Source organism: Palaemon carinicauda, chromosome 7, assembly GCF_036898095.1.
Source record: "Palaemon carinicauda isolate YSFRI2023 chromosome 7, ASM3689809v2, whole genome shotgun sequence".
In the NCBI taxonomy this organism is placed as follows: Eukaryota; Metazoa; Arthropoda; class Malacostraca; order Decapoda; family Palaemonidae; genus Palaemon; species Palaemon carinicauda.
This window is the reverse complement of record NC_090731.1, coordinates 105,579,491-105,593,336: the sequence shown is the minus strand read 5'-3', so window position 1 is coordinate 105,593,336 and position 13,846 is coordinate 105,579,491.

The following is a 13,846-nucleotide window of genomic DNA, read 5'->3' as shown; positions in this document are numbered from 1 at the left end:
TTCTGAACTGCCTCTTAAACCTTTAGTCCTGTCTAAATAGAACCTTAGTGCTCTAACAGGACAAAGAACCTTCTCCACTTCCTCACCCACCAAATCAGAGAGGTTATCAATTTCGAAAGATTTTGGCCATGGGTGAGAAGGACGTTCGTTTTTGGCTAGAAAATCAAGCTGCAGGGAGCATATAGCTTTGCCATTTCTAAAGCCAATGTTTTTTGCTAAAAGCATGAACTTCACTGACCCTTTTAGCTGTTGCTAAGCTTACTAAAAATAAAGTCTTTAAAGACAGATCTTTAAAAGAAGCAGAGTTCAAAGGTTCGAATCCGTCACTCATAAGAAATTCTAAAACTGCATCCAAATTCCAGGCTGGTGAATCCTGTTGACGTTTCCTAGAGGTTTCAAAGGATCTAAGGAGATCCTGAAGGTCCTTGTTATTCGAGAGGTCTAAATGTCTATGCCTGAAGACCACTGCTAACATACTCCTGTACCCTTTAATAGTTGAGGAGGACAAATTGTGCCTTCTTCTAAGCTCTAAAAAGAAATTGGCAATTTGAGCTATAGGAGTACTGGATGAAGAAACTGAGTTTGTTTTACACCATGCTCTAAAAACTTCCCACTTGTATTGGTACACCCTGATAGTAGAAGTTCTTCTTGCTCTAGCAATAGCCTTGGCTGTCTCCTTCGAAAATCCTCTAGATCTTGCGAGTTTTTCGATAGTCTGAAGGCAGTCAGACGTAGAGCTGGGAGGTTTAGATGGTTTCTTGCCAAGTGGGGTTGTCTGAAAAGATCTATTCTCAATGTCAAGCTTCTTGGAACATCCACCATCCATTCCAGTACTTCTGTGAACCAACCTCGACGTCCAGAAGGGGGCTATTAACGTCAATCTGGTTCCCTCGTGAGACAAAAAGCTTTTGTAGTATTTTGTGCAGCACTTTGAATGGAGGGGAAGCGTACACATCTAGGTGTGACCAGTCCATCAGGAATGCGTCTATGTGTGACGCTTTGAGATCTGGAACTGGGGAGCAATAATTCTCTGGTTTCTTGGTTTTTGAGGTTGCGAATAGGTCTATAAGGGGGCGACCCCAAATCCGCCAAAGTTTCTTGCATACATCTAGATGCAGTGTCCACTTTGTGGGGAGAACTTGATTCCTCCTGTTGAGGCTGTCTGCCCTTACATTCTTTTCCCCTTGAATGAATCTTGTCAACAGGGATATCTTTCTTTGATGTGCCCAAACGAGAAAAGTTTTTGCTAACTCGTAAAGAGGCCTCGAATGCGTTCCCCCTTGCTTCGCTATATAGGCCAAAGCTGTGGTATTTTCTGCATTGATTTGAATTACTTTGTTCAGCACTAGCTTCTCGAACCCCTTGAGAGCCAACAGGGCTGCTAACAGCTCCTTTTAATTAATGTGGAGACTTAGCTGTTGTTTTGTCCACAGACCCGAAATCTCTGACTTTTCTAGTGTTGCTCCCCACCCCGAGTCCGAGGCGTCGGAAAACAACACAAGGTCTGGGCCCTTTTGTTCCAAAGAGAGACCATCCTGGAGCCTGTTTATGATGTTCCACCAACGAAGGCACTCTTTTAGCGGTTCCGTAAGAGGAATGCTCTCCTTGTCAAGGCTGTCCTCTTTGCTCCAATGGCAATTGAGATGGAACTGAAGGGGTCGTAAATTTAGTTTCGCCAGACATACAAATTGTTCTAGTGAAGAGAGGGTTCCCAGGAGACTCATCCACTCCCTCACTGAGCAAAACTCCTTCTTTAGAAAGGCACAAAGTCTTAGGAGAGCTAGCTGTATTCTTGCAGGTGATGGAAAAACATGAAAATTTAGACTGTCAATCTCCATTCCTAAATAAAGGATCTTCTGGGAAGGGATCAATTGAGACTTCTCTGCATTCACCAGAAGTCCTAGCTTCTCTGACAGACTCATTGTCAGACGCAAATCCTCAAGACAGCGATTGAGTAGCCAATCGTCCAAATACAAGGAGGCTCTGATGCCTCTTGAGTGGAGCATGCTTGCCACATTCATCATGATATTTGTGAAAACTAGAGGGGCTGTGGTGAGGCCGAAGCATAAGGCCCAAAACTGGAATACTTCCTTCCTGTACACAAACCTTAGGTAACATTTGCAACTTGGGTGAATCGGGACATGAAAATAAGCATCCTGGAGGTCTAATGAGACCATCCAGTCGCCTTTACTTACTGCCACAAGAACAGAACTCTGGGATTCCATTGTAAACTTTGTCTTCTGGATATAATTGTTGACGGCACTTACGTCCAGGACTGGCCTCCATCCTCCCGAGTTCTTGGGAACCAGGAACAGCCTGTTGTAGAAGCCTGGTGATTCTAAATCCTGTACCCTCTCTATCGCCTACTTCTCTAGCAAGAGAGACATTTGAAGCTGCATGGCCTGCCTCTTTGATTCTTCCTTGTATTCGGGAGAAAAGTCCACCGGGTTTGAAATTAACAGTGGTTTGAGATAAAAGGGATTTTGTATCCCTTCTTTAACACTAGGACGGACCATGGGTCCGCTCCCTTTTTCTCCCAGGCCTGCCAAAAATTTCTTAGCCTGGCCCCCACTGCTGTCTGAAGGTGAAGGCAGTCATACTCTGCTTCTGCCTGACCTAGAACCTTTCTTTGTTCTGGCCCTTCTACTATCAGATATGAAGCTGCCTCTACCGACTGTCCTTCCATGAAAAAACTTTGTTGTTTGAGGGAAAGTAGAATGCTCCTTGAACCCATGGGTGGAGAAAGACTCTGGAAGAACCTCCCTTGCTGAATTAGAGACCAGATCGTGAGTAGCCTTTTGAGTAAGGGCAGCAGCCGAAAGAGGAGCATAAAGCAACTCTGACTTCTGGAACGGAGTGACTCCCATGGAGAGAAAAGAGCACATAGTTTCTCTCTTCTTAACAATTCCGGCTGTGAATAGGGCTGCTAATTCATTTGAGCCATCTCTTACAGCTTTGTCTATGCAGGACATTATATGGATAAGTTTAGAAGTCTCAGGGTCCTTTAAAATAGAAACTTTCTTTCCAATGGTACCCAGAGACCAGTCAAGGAAGTTAAAAACTTCAAAAGCTCTATATATGGCCTTGGTCAAACTCAGATATGGACCATAAAATCTTTGTTCTTCTCATAGCTAAGCGGTGAGAAGAGTCTACCAAACTTGAGAAGTCGCCCTGCGCAGAGGTAGGAACTCCCAAGCCTAGGACACCTCCTGCTTCATACCATACGCTAGACTTGGAGGCTAACTTGGCTGAAGGAAAAGAGATTTTTGTCTTTCCTGAAACTCTCTTAGATTGCATCCAATTCTTCATCAACTTTAATGCTCTCTTAGAAGAGCGGGAGAGAACCATCTTAGTGAACATTGACGTTTTTTATGATAATCCCACTTTAAACTCCGATGGAGGAGAACGAAGGGCTACAAGAGTAAAGCTGTCAGGAAGTAATTCTGAGAAAATCAACATAATCTTCTTGAGATCAAAAGAATGTTGTGGTGTTTTATTTCCTTCCTCCTCTGAGGCAATGTCCAATGGCTCATTCAGGGAAGAATGATCATCCTGATTCTCTTCCGAAATAATTCCAGGTGGTGTAACTGCTTCTAGGCCTGAAAAGTGCTGCTCGCGAGCGCAAGCGTCTGCCGTGCGTTGTGCGTGATCAAGTCGTTCAGTTTGTTTGCCTACTTTGCGCTCAATAATATTGCGCTTGGCGTCACGTCCTTGCACATGCTGTACTGAGTCCGACTGACGTTTGGCTTCATGGTCTGCTTGACATGCAACGTCATGTTCTTTTTGTTTTAAGTCACGCTTAGTTAGGCGCCATGTCACGTTCAGGCGCCTGGCGCATGACTTCGCGCTCAGCTACCTGGCGCTTGTCGTCGCGCCTGGAATGATGACTCTCAACGTCACGCTCACTTGCTTGACATTTGCTGTCAAGAGAAATATGAATTCTATGAGCACTAGCAGGCTTAGTAAAAGTAGTTCCATCATCCCGCTCAACATCGTGTGTATAGGTAGGCCGCCTGTGCGACATGGCGTCCTGATCGGAATCATGACTAACAAATGCTTTGCTGACCATGGGCTGATAAGAATGCATAAACGTTGAGAGTTGCTGCTTCATGTCAAGCAGCATACACCACTTAGGATCAACTTTAGACGAAACAGGAGTCGAAACTTTCATAGCGAATTCGCCTTCTTCGTCGCTCGCATAACGATCCACATAATCGGGAGATGAAACCCAATCCGATGGAAGCGGTGGTGCATGCACAGTAACACCAGACTCAGGATTAAGCTCTCACTCAGTCTGAATTATCCCCTTGTCAATTTCAGACATTTTGTGAGGACGTTTAGGAGGAGAACATTGAGCAGAAAATTGAAAATGCTCTGGCGAATCCCAATGGCTACAGCCAGGCGCTTGTGGTGATGGATCGTATCGCTGCGCGCCTTCATCCACCTTTCTTTTAAGGGGTCTGGAAGCTTGACGCCAGACTTTGCCATGTGTAGCTTCATCCAAGGATGAGGATAAAAAACTAACCTCACCTTCCCCAAGGTGAGGGTGAGCGATATGTGACATCGAGACAACAGGAACGCTCGAAGGTTTGTCTGCGCTATTGATGACGCCTCTCATTCCCTTTCGCCGGTCGACTTTACTTCTCCCATTGGTTCGGGAGCTTGCAAGAGGTCTAAGGCTAGTTGAACGATAAGAACGTGCAGACGCACCCTCCACATAACTGAACACATTAATAGCACTATTAATATTACCACTTTTAAGCAGATTAACCTTGGACATAATTTGGTCTTGGTCTGCTGCTAGCGATTCCACCCTTGAACCAGGAGCCTGGATCGCTGTCATCATATCTTTCATTGTAGGCTCAGATTGAACAGGATTAGGTTCAGGATCTACCACTACAGGGGAAGAATTAGGTTCAATGACATTTGAAAATGATAAATCCCTTGATCGAGAGGAACTACGTCTGATTCTATCTCTTTCCAGTTTGCGAGAGTAGCGTTCATAAGCCGTCCACTGACTCTCGGATAATTCAAAACATTCTTGACATCCATCTTCAAAAATACAAATTTTACCCCTACATTTAATGCAAATCGTATGGTGATCAACAGAGACTTCGGGAAGCCGAGTGTTACACCCTTTCACGCAATTCCTAAATGAAGGGGAGGGGTCAGCCATTTTGAAATGTAAATAGAGAGATCAAAATCAAGCAGGGGTAAAAAAATAATCCAAAAAATCCAATTCAATAGGTATTCAAGAAAATTAGTAAGCTAGTCCAATAATTACGAAAGTCAAAATCAATAAACGCCTGTAAATCCCCAAGAACACTGTTAATTCCAGGTAAACAGCGAGTGAATTTCCAAAGCTATTGCCAATATGGCGGCAAAAGAAAATCTGATACTAGGAGGAATAGTTCGACCTAACTCCAGGGTGGCGCTAGTGTATACCTAGCATATCTATGCGATTGCCGTGAGTTTTGAATTTTCTGCTAGACAGAAGTATAAAGCTATTATATATAACCACCGGGTAAGTTTAAATGTTTAAAATATAAATATATATATATATATATATATATATATATATATATATATTTTTTTTTTTTTCTGGAAGCTCAGGCCATGTCGTCCTGATGGAAGTTCCTATTAGGTAGCTTTCTAGGGTATATTTGACTACAGTGATATTCCTAGAGAATTTTACCTTAAGGTATCCAGAATTCTAACTCCTGGAGTGAATATCCCTAAATAATCTCACAGGGATATCGCATAATATCAGAGGACGTATTCTTGACACGGCACATAGCTATCTTCGCCCCGAACAGTATTAACGCTTCGAGGGGGTATAGTGACAAGAATCTGAAATGAGAATGAAAAGAGAGCCACTCATAAGGCATCTCTCCTATTCCGTTTCCAGTGTGTATCTGATGAAGGCGGTAGCGCCCTCTTTATTCCTTTTCGTGTAGCTCTACTTCTCGGTGTTTTCTCTTGTGTTCTCTCGTTATTTTGGATTGAATTCAACATTTTGATGACTTCTCCGGCCTCTTCTGCCTATAGGAAGTTGAGTATTATCTTTACTATGTATAAATGTAAGCTCTTGCCGTTTTGAATTAAATCAAAAGTGATTTTAACGTAAACAAGAGCTGTTGCCTACCGGAGGCATCCTGGATTCTATCGCTCACTCTTATGGGTCATTTAGTTAGCTGGAGCGACGTTCCCGGTTTGTTACGCTTTAATAATTTAGCTAGTTAGCTCCGCTAGGAATGCTTATATTATACCTTCAGTTTTAGCTCGGTGATTTCGACACGGGTCGAGGTACCGATCTAGCCCTTCGTGAGGCTTCGTAGCCTAGACGTCTGGCACTAGTACTTTCATTCATGAATTATATTATAGAAGCTATAGGCAAATATTTTATACATGTAAGATATTGTTGAATGTTTTTTCCAAGACTGTATACGAGAGAGTTTCGGTGATTTAGGTAATCAATTCTCACCTTACCTAGTCTAGTATTCTAGGTAGAGAAGTATACTTTCGCACATCCCTGATTGTTCTTTTCTCCTCCGGAGGCTAAGGTCAATCCCTCTCTCCCTCTGTAAGCCTTCGGCTTAATCCTAGTTGTTCTATCTGTATAATAATTCAGGTATAACTATTCTAGGTTATGTCTGTCCTGACCTGATAACCAGAGTGACTGGTTTTTTGGGTTAGGGCAGAACATCAGAGTCTCTAGTCTGTGGTCTGCTTCTTCCTAGCATAAAGAAAGAGTCTCCTTTGCTAGGTTAGGGGCAGACACAGGAAGCTTTGCTTTCCTAGTCCATGTTGGAAGGATGATTCCTTCCTCTAGTGGCCTAGCAGACTGTCCTGTGTTGTTTTTCTCGGGCTGGATAATGAGTTTTCTCTGTTGCCCGGCGAAATAACTTCACCTAACTTTGTTCTGGTTGGGAGGAGGTTAGCAAGTATTGCCAGTCTTCCTCCCTAATAGACAACTCTTGGTTAGGATGAGCTTTCCTAACGGCTGAGTGTGTCTCCTGCTAGAACGTAGTCTATAGGACCCTTATCCCTTCCCCACCTCTCTTTCTTTTATTTTCTTTTGGCTGCAGTCCTACTTCCGTACCTAGTATAGGTTAGGATGGAGGACAGGCTCAGCTCTCTGCCGGCCGGCACGTACCCTTTTTTCTTTGCAGAGTGAACCCCAGACCTCCCTTGGTTTCCCTTCCATGTCTGCCGGTAGAGCCCAGCAGGCTATGGATTCTTTGGAAGCCTGAATGCTACATTTTCACCTTCCATAAGTTCACTCTTTCTCGATTGAAGGTCGTACCGCAATGCCGCCCTATATCCTTATTCCATACTGTTTTTCTGACTATTGTGTTGCACCCCTAACCCGGCTGCCAGCTTAACAGCCGACAGCCGGGCAGGTGGAGTTTCTTTGGTTCTTGGCTACTGTCAGCGGGCATGGGTTTTATTACCTTTGCCGGCCGGCAGTGGAAACACAGCCCGAATCTGCTGGCCACTACAATTAGCAGCCGGCAGTCGGGTATTAGTGTTTTCAGCCGTCGGCTGGCAATGATTGCCGGCCGGCACACAGTCGCGAATCAGGGGGCTGCCGCCTATTAGTTAAAGATAGTATATCTTTGAACTATGCAGGGGTAGTTGCCGGCCAGCACGTGCAGGCACACGCCGGCACAACAGCATGCGATGTACAGTAGTTGCTGTATTCGTAGTGTAGTACACTCTGCATTAGCAGAAACTGCTGAACAGTGCTTGTGATAACACTAAAAGTTCTTCATCATACTTAATGTTATCTTGTACAGCCTTTTGTTGAGACCATTATATGCATAGAAAGTAAGTTCTTTCTATATTCTTTCTATCCCGTATATTAAAACTTTATCTCAAGGTGTGAACTACACCTTAAATTTCTGTTTAGGAAATTACATAAGGTATTCTAGAATAGAATTAACCTTAGTTTTAATATCTCGGGATGTTTCAGCAATTGACTGGACAGGAAATACAAGTATGTGTCCTTCCTTCTTTCTTTTATAGCTTTTCTATATAAGCTAAATGTCTCAATATAAGTGAAAGCCTTCACTTGATACTCATGGATTTTTCTTCTCTTTACAAGAGGACCATCCGAAGTGCGGGAGTGTGTTCTGTAATGTCCGCAGTAAGAACTCCTGTGGGCATCAATATTGCAGGAGGCACGCAGCATGCGCAGCCTCCAGAGGTGATCTTCGCTATTGGGACACTCAGGTTTGTACTGTATGTTCTAACCTGATTACCGAGGCTTTTGACGACCCTAAGTCGACGTAGTCAAAGGGATGCTGCCAGGGAAATGTTACGATCCTGGGTGAGGGGTTTTCAGAAAAACACCTCAGGCCCCTACCTTCCAAATGAGAAGATGAGGGCCTACCTTTTCCCTAAAACATCGGCTGATGCAATCATCCCCCAGCCTCAGGTGGAGATACCAATTGCCCCGAATCCGGTAGATTCTGAAGTCTCAGCCGCCCTTCAAGACATCCAATTGGACGATAGGATGTCGGAGGTGTCGGATTCTACTGAGAAGGACCTTCTAGGAGAAGGTCAGGAGGAGGAGCTGTTCCAGGCTCCTCAAGTAGAAGAGGAAGAAATCGACGAAGTGTCGGTTACATTGGTTCCGGACCCAGAACCTATTCCGTCTACATCGTCTTTTATCCCAGATGAATTGGGAAGGACTCTTTCTTCCATTTTTGAGATGATCCAACAAATTCAAATGAAGAATGATGAGAATGAAGCTGCAATGAAACTGGAGATACGTAGACTTGCAGCTTCACGTGGGCCCCAGAAGCGGCTCAGCGTGAAGGATCTTCCTTTGTTCTTGGATACTAATCCTTTGAGGTATACCGAACACATGCTGATGACAACCGGGAAGATCGTGATCTCAGAAAAGTTGGGAGCAATTCCCCTGGAACAAGTGGAATTTTGGCCCAACAAAGATTCTGATCCGGACTGCTATGTCCATCTTAAGAAGGAGCCAGCCTCAAAGGAGGAGACGGAGCCGAAGGAAGTCATAGTTTTTGACTATAGTAAAGCTCAGACGTTACTAGCAAGCTCAATGAAAGAGAGGGGCTTCACTAACTCAAAGGTGCCCGCTTTGAGTAAGAAGCTTCCCTCCTTTGTGGCCTCTCCTACCAGAGCCTTTCTCTTCTTGGAAAAGGGATATAGAGCAGCCTTAAATGCGGTCGAGGCAGGGAAACAATGTCCCTTCTTGGAGGAGTACAAACCGTTATCTCTGACCTTGCCCTTGGACCAAGAAGACTGGAAGGACGTATACCTTACCTTCTCAGTCGGGAAGCTGGAAGCTGATATTGCTGAACCCCAGTTGGGTGAGGCACTTCCAAAACTGTTGGAGGTTCTCTTGCGTAGAGAGCAAGAGACAAGGAAAGACTTGCGGCATCGATGTCGTTGCAAACGACACTAGAAACTATGGCAAGTGACCCCAAGATCCAGGACAGCAACAACAACAACTTCCTGTGACCGCGGTGTCTCAGATAGTGGCCCAACCTCCAATCACGTACCAGCTGGTACCTCAACAAGTGGCGGCACAGTCGCCAGTTCTTAACCCAGCCTTCGAAAGGCAGACTTCTTCCTTTCATTCGAGAGCTAGAGGAACAGCCAGAGGTTCTTCTAGAAGCTCTTCAAGAGGAAGGGGATACAGGGGAGGACGCGGTCAAAGAAGCAAGGCCTCAGATCCACAACAGCAGAAGTAAGATACTTACAGTAGGAGGGAGACTACAGATAATTGGGAATCGTTGGACCTTTGATCCATGGGCCCACAGCCTAATTAAAAAATGCGACAAAAGACAACAAGAAAATAGATCCTTACGTGTCCCCTTGCTAGGAGCCGTCAGCGGAGGCAGTGGACGCTATGTCCCTGGGCTGGATCAGATGGTTCTGCATCTATCTGTTCCCTCCGCACACCTCCTTTTGAAGGTCCTCGATATGCTGAGATCCTTCAAAAGGAAAGCTGATATAGTGGCCCACAAGTGGCCAAATAGCGTGTGGTTCCCTCTGGCATTGGAACCACGACTAAAACTCGCACCGCTAATGGATACATCCCTGTCTCAGTAAGTACAGAAGTCGACTGTCTTCGCTCCTTCACAGAAAACACGGAACCTACATCTCATGATTTTCTCTCCTTAACGATGAGAAAAACCTTTCGGTGTTTAAAAGTCAGTTTAGACTTTTGGAGGAAACCAGAAGACATTATGTGGCTTCAGGGAAGAGATAGCTATCCTTTGTCAAGGCGAAGAAACCGAAAGAATTCCCGTCAGATTCCTATTTATCATTCTTCATTCACCTTCTTGAGCAAGGTTTAGCAGCCAACACAATTCTGTTGTTCAAGCCGGCCTTGACAAGTCAGATACCATATGCCTCACAGGTCAACCTTTCTAACGACGTTCTTAATGAACTAGCCCTCCAGCGCTTCCAAAGACCCTTTGCATGGTCATTAGATATGATTCCTCATTGTGTATAAATAATGAACAATGAGGAATGTGCTCAGAAGGTTTTGAATTTAAGTCATATTTCTCTTTGTACTCACTTTGGGGGCCAAAGTTATGAAATAGTGTCTCTCTCTAGAGAAGAAGGCCACGTCCAGTTCTTGGAGGGAGAACTGAATCTATTTCCAGACCCTACGTTTCTTTCCAGGAACAAGCCACCCACCAACAGGTGGGGTTCCTAGAGAATCTGCCCTCTGAAGGTAGTTGCATCTGTATGTCCAGTGGAGTGCCTAAAGGTCTATCTTCATAGAACTTCAGACTTTATGGGAGGACAGCGGTTCAGAAGAGAAACCCTGAGTTCAAAGTTATCTATAACTATGGGCAAAATCCACCCGTGTTATTTGCAGAACGGATCCAGACAGTACACACGTTAATCATGATCCGAGAAAAGTTGTCTCTTCCATAAAATTTCCTTAATTATATGGACTTTGAACATCCTTGTTTGCACACCGGCTGGTAGTCATGCAAGGCATTCTTTATGTACTATGCGAAGCAAGTGGAGCAACTTATGAGATCTGTGGTAGCAGCAGGTAGAGTTCTTTAACCTTCTGTTTTAAGTCTGCGAGGAACAGTGTAATTAATTTGGGACGATTAATTAAGAGGGTGCGCGTGTAGTCACTGTATGTTACTACACGCTTAGCGATAGGCCACGAAAGTGTCCTTACGAACTGTTCCATTGACGTCGGTAATCTATAGCATATATGGACACTTTTTTTTACGCTAGTGTATGTATACAGTAAACAGACTACATCATTATTATTAATAATTCAATTGAAGTGGCAAATCTATTTCCTAGTAGATGAAACAATACTTTCTGTTGACTGTTTTCCTTTATGCTTTTACGCATATCATCCACATTTTATAAATTCTATAAATGTTGATCTGATATGTACGTTTATTAAATTTTAATAAAGTAATTCATAGTGAACCCTGCGTCTTATTTGCCCACACTCATTTTATTAGAAATGTACTGAGCATTAAGATTAAAATATGGATATTTTTATCATGGTATGTCTTTCGAGACTGTTCCCTGATTCAAGCAAAAGTCCACTCATTCTAACCCTTCCATGTAAGGGTTGATGTGGTACCCTAACGGGTTGGTAGCAAAGAGGCAAAATTTATTTCTATGCGGATACAACTATTATCCAATAGTTAATAAGAGTAGTCACATTGGGGAAGGTGTCACAAATTAATTCTGACATTGGTGACTCTTATACAAACTTTGCTTCATATTGTATAGGGTGACACCACTATACAAGCTTGTCATTTTGTCATCCATAAATTTTTATGTACTCCTTGAGACTTTTTCCAGAGTCTAGTACGACTCTTCCCTGTAGGGGACAGGAAGCAATAACATAGTTCATGCTTAGATGAAATGATGTGTGAAGGTAACATCATAGGTCTCTAGGTCTAGACGGACAAGAAAAATACTTTCTCGAGAGTAGGGCACTGATTGAGAATCCACAGATACAGTAATGCTCTGGTAAACTTTCATCAGGACGACATGGTCTGAGCCCAAAAAACGTATTTTGAAGGAAGCGAAAAATCTATTTTTGGGTGAGGTAGCCATGTCGTCCTGATGGACCCGCCCTTCCTTTTATTGTAAAAGGTCCTGTTGACCCCTCCCTATAGTACAGTATCTGTAACACCTCGTATATCCCAACAAGGAATAAAGAGGGCGCTACCGCCTTCATCAGATACACACTGGAAACGGAATAGGAGAGATGCCTTATGAGCGGCTCTATTTTCATTCTCGTTTCAGATTCTTGTCACTATATCCCCTCGAAGCGTTAATACTGTTCGGGGCGAAGATAGCTATGTGACGTGTCAAGAATACGTCCTCTGATATTATGCGATATCCCTGCGAGATTATTTAGGGATATTCGCTCCAGGAGTTAGAAATCTGGATACCTTAAGGTAAAATTCTCTGGGAATATCACTGTAGTCAAATATACCCAAGAAAGCTACCTTTTAGGAACTTCCATCAGGACGACATGGCTACCTCACCCAAAAATAGATTTTGAGCGAAATATGTATATATATAATATATATATATATATATATATATATATATATATATATATATATATATATATATATATATATATATATATATATATATATATATATATATATATATATATATATATATATATATATATATATATATATATATATATATATATATATATATATATATATATATATATATATATATTAGTGTGCTACTGTTGTTAACACTCATTAAGTATGTTTGTTGGGATGTTGCATCTTCAAGTAAAGTCAATCCAGTTAACTTTAAAATGGTCTGTTCTTTAAAAACAACAGTGTTAACATCTCCATCACAGGAGTATAGCTGGTTTGGTCGGATGACCATTCTATGTGAAGTATTGATAAGAACTGGCTAAAATATCGATATCACAGATATCGTATAGTTAGTTATCTCAGCATTTAAACACATAATGTAAACTCTACATTAGTATAGGAACACACATGCATCCGGTGGCAACACAATTCTTTCACACGGTCTGTATTTGTGTTTATGCTTCATAAAAATGTTACATTGCTGAGATATGCAAAACGCATCCTGTTATGATCTTGTCTGACTACAGCAATTCTCACGCTAGCTTCTACTGCCACAATGACGTATTATGTCATGTGTTTTAAACATGTAATATATGACTATTACATCAGCTCTGCCAGCTATCTCAATTTTTTAAAAAAAATTTAACAACACGCAAAAATATGTTTACTAGGAGTGTGACTGGATTTATGTATTATTCTTTGTTTAACTTTAGCCATAAGCAAATGAGGACGAATGTTCAAATAGGCATATTAAAAAAAATAATAACAATAATGCATATGAAAAGATATTACCAAAGCAAAAAAAAATGCATGATAAATACAGATCACATATATGGTACATTGCTAGCAAATGATTATATGGTACCGAAAAAAAAAATACTGATATACATATGATTCGGTAACTTTGTTAAAGAATAATTGTTACCTTTGTCAGAAACATAGATTATTACAATACGGTAATTAATAAAAATATTTGTTACTTTGGTAAACATTCAATTTTAGTGCACAAAAACGAATTCCTGGTACGTACACGTACCACGGTTTCGTACACACACATATATATATATATATATATATATATATATATATATATATATATATATATATATATATATATATATATATATATATATATATATATATATATATATATATATATATATATATATATATATATATATATATATATATATATATATAAGGCTTATATATTTTATTAGATGCCCATAGATTCTGTT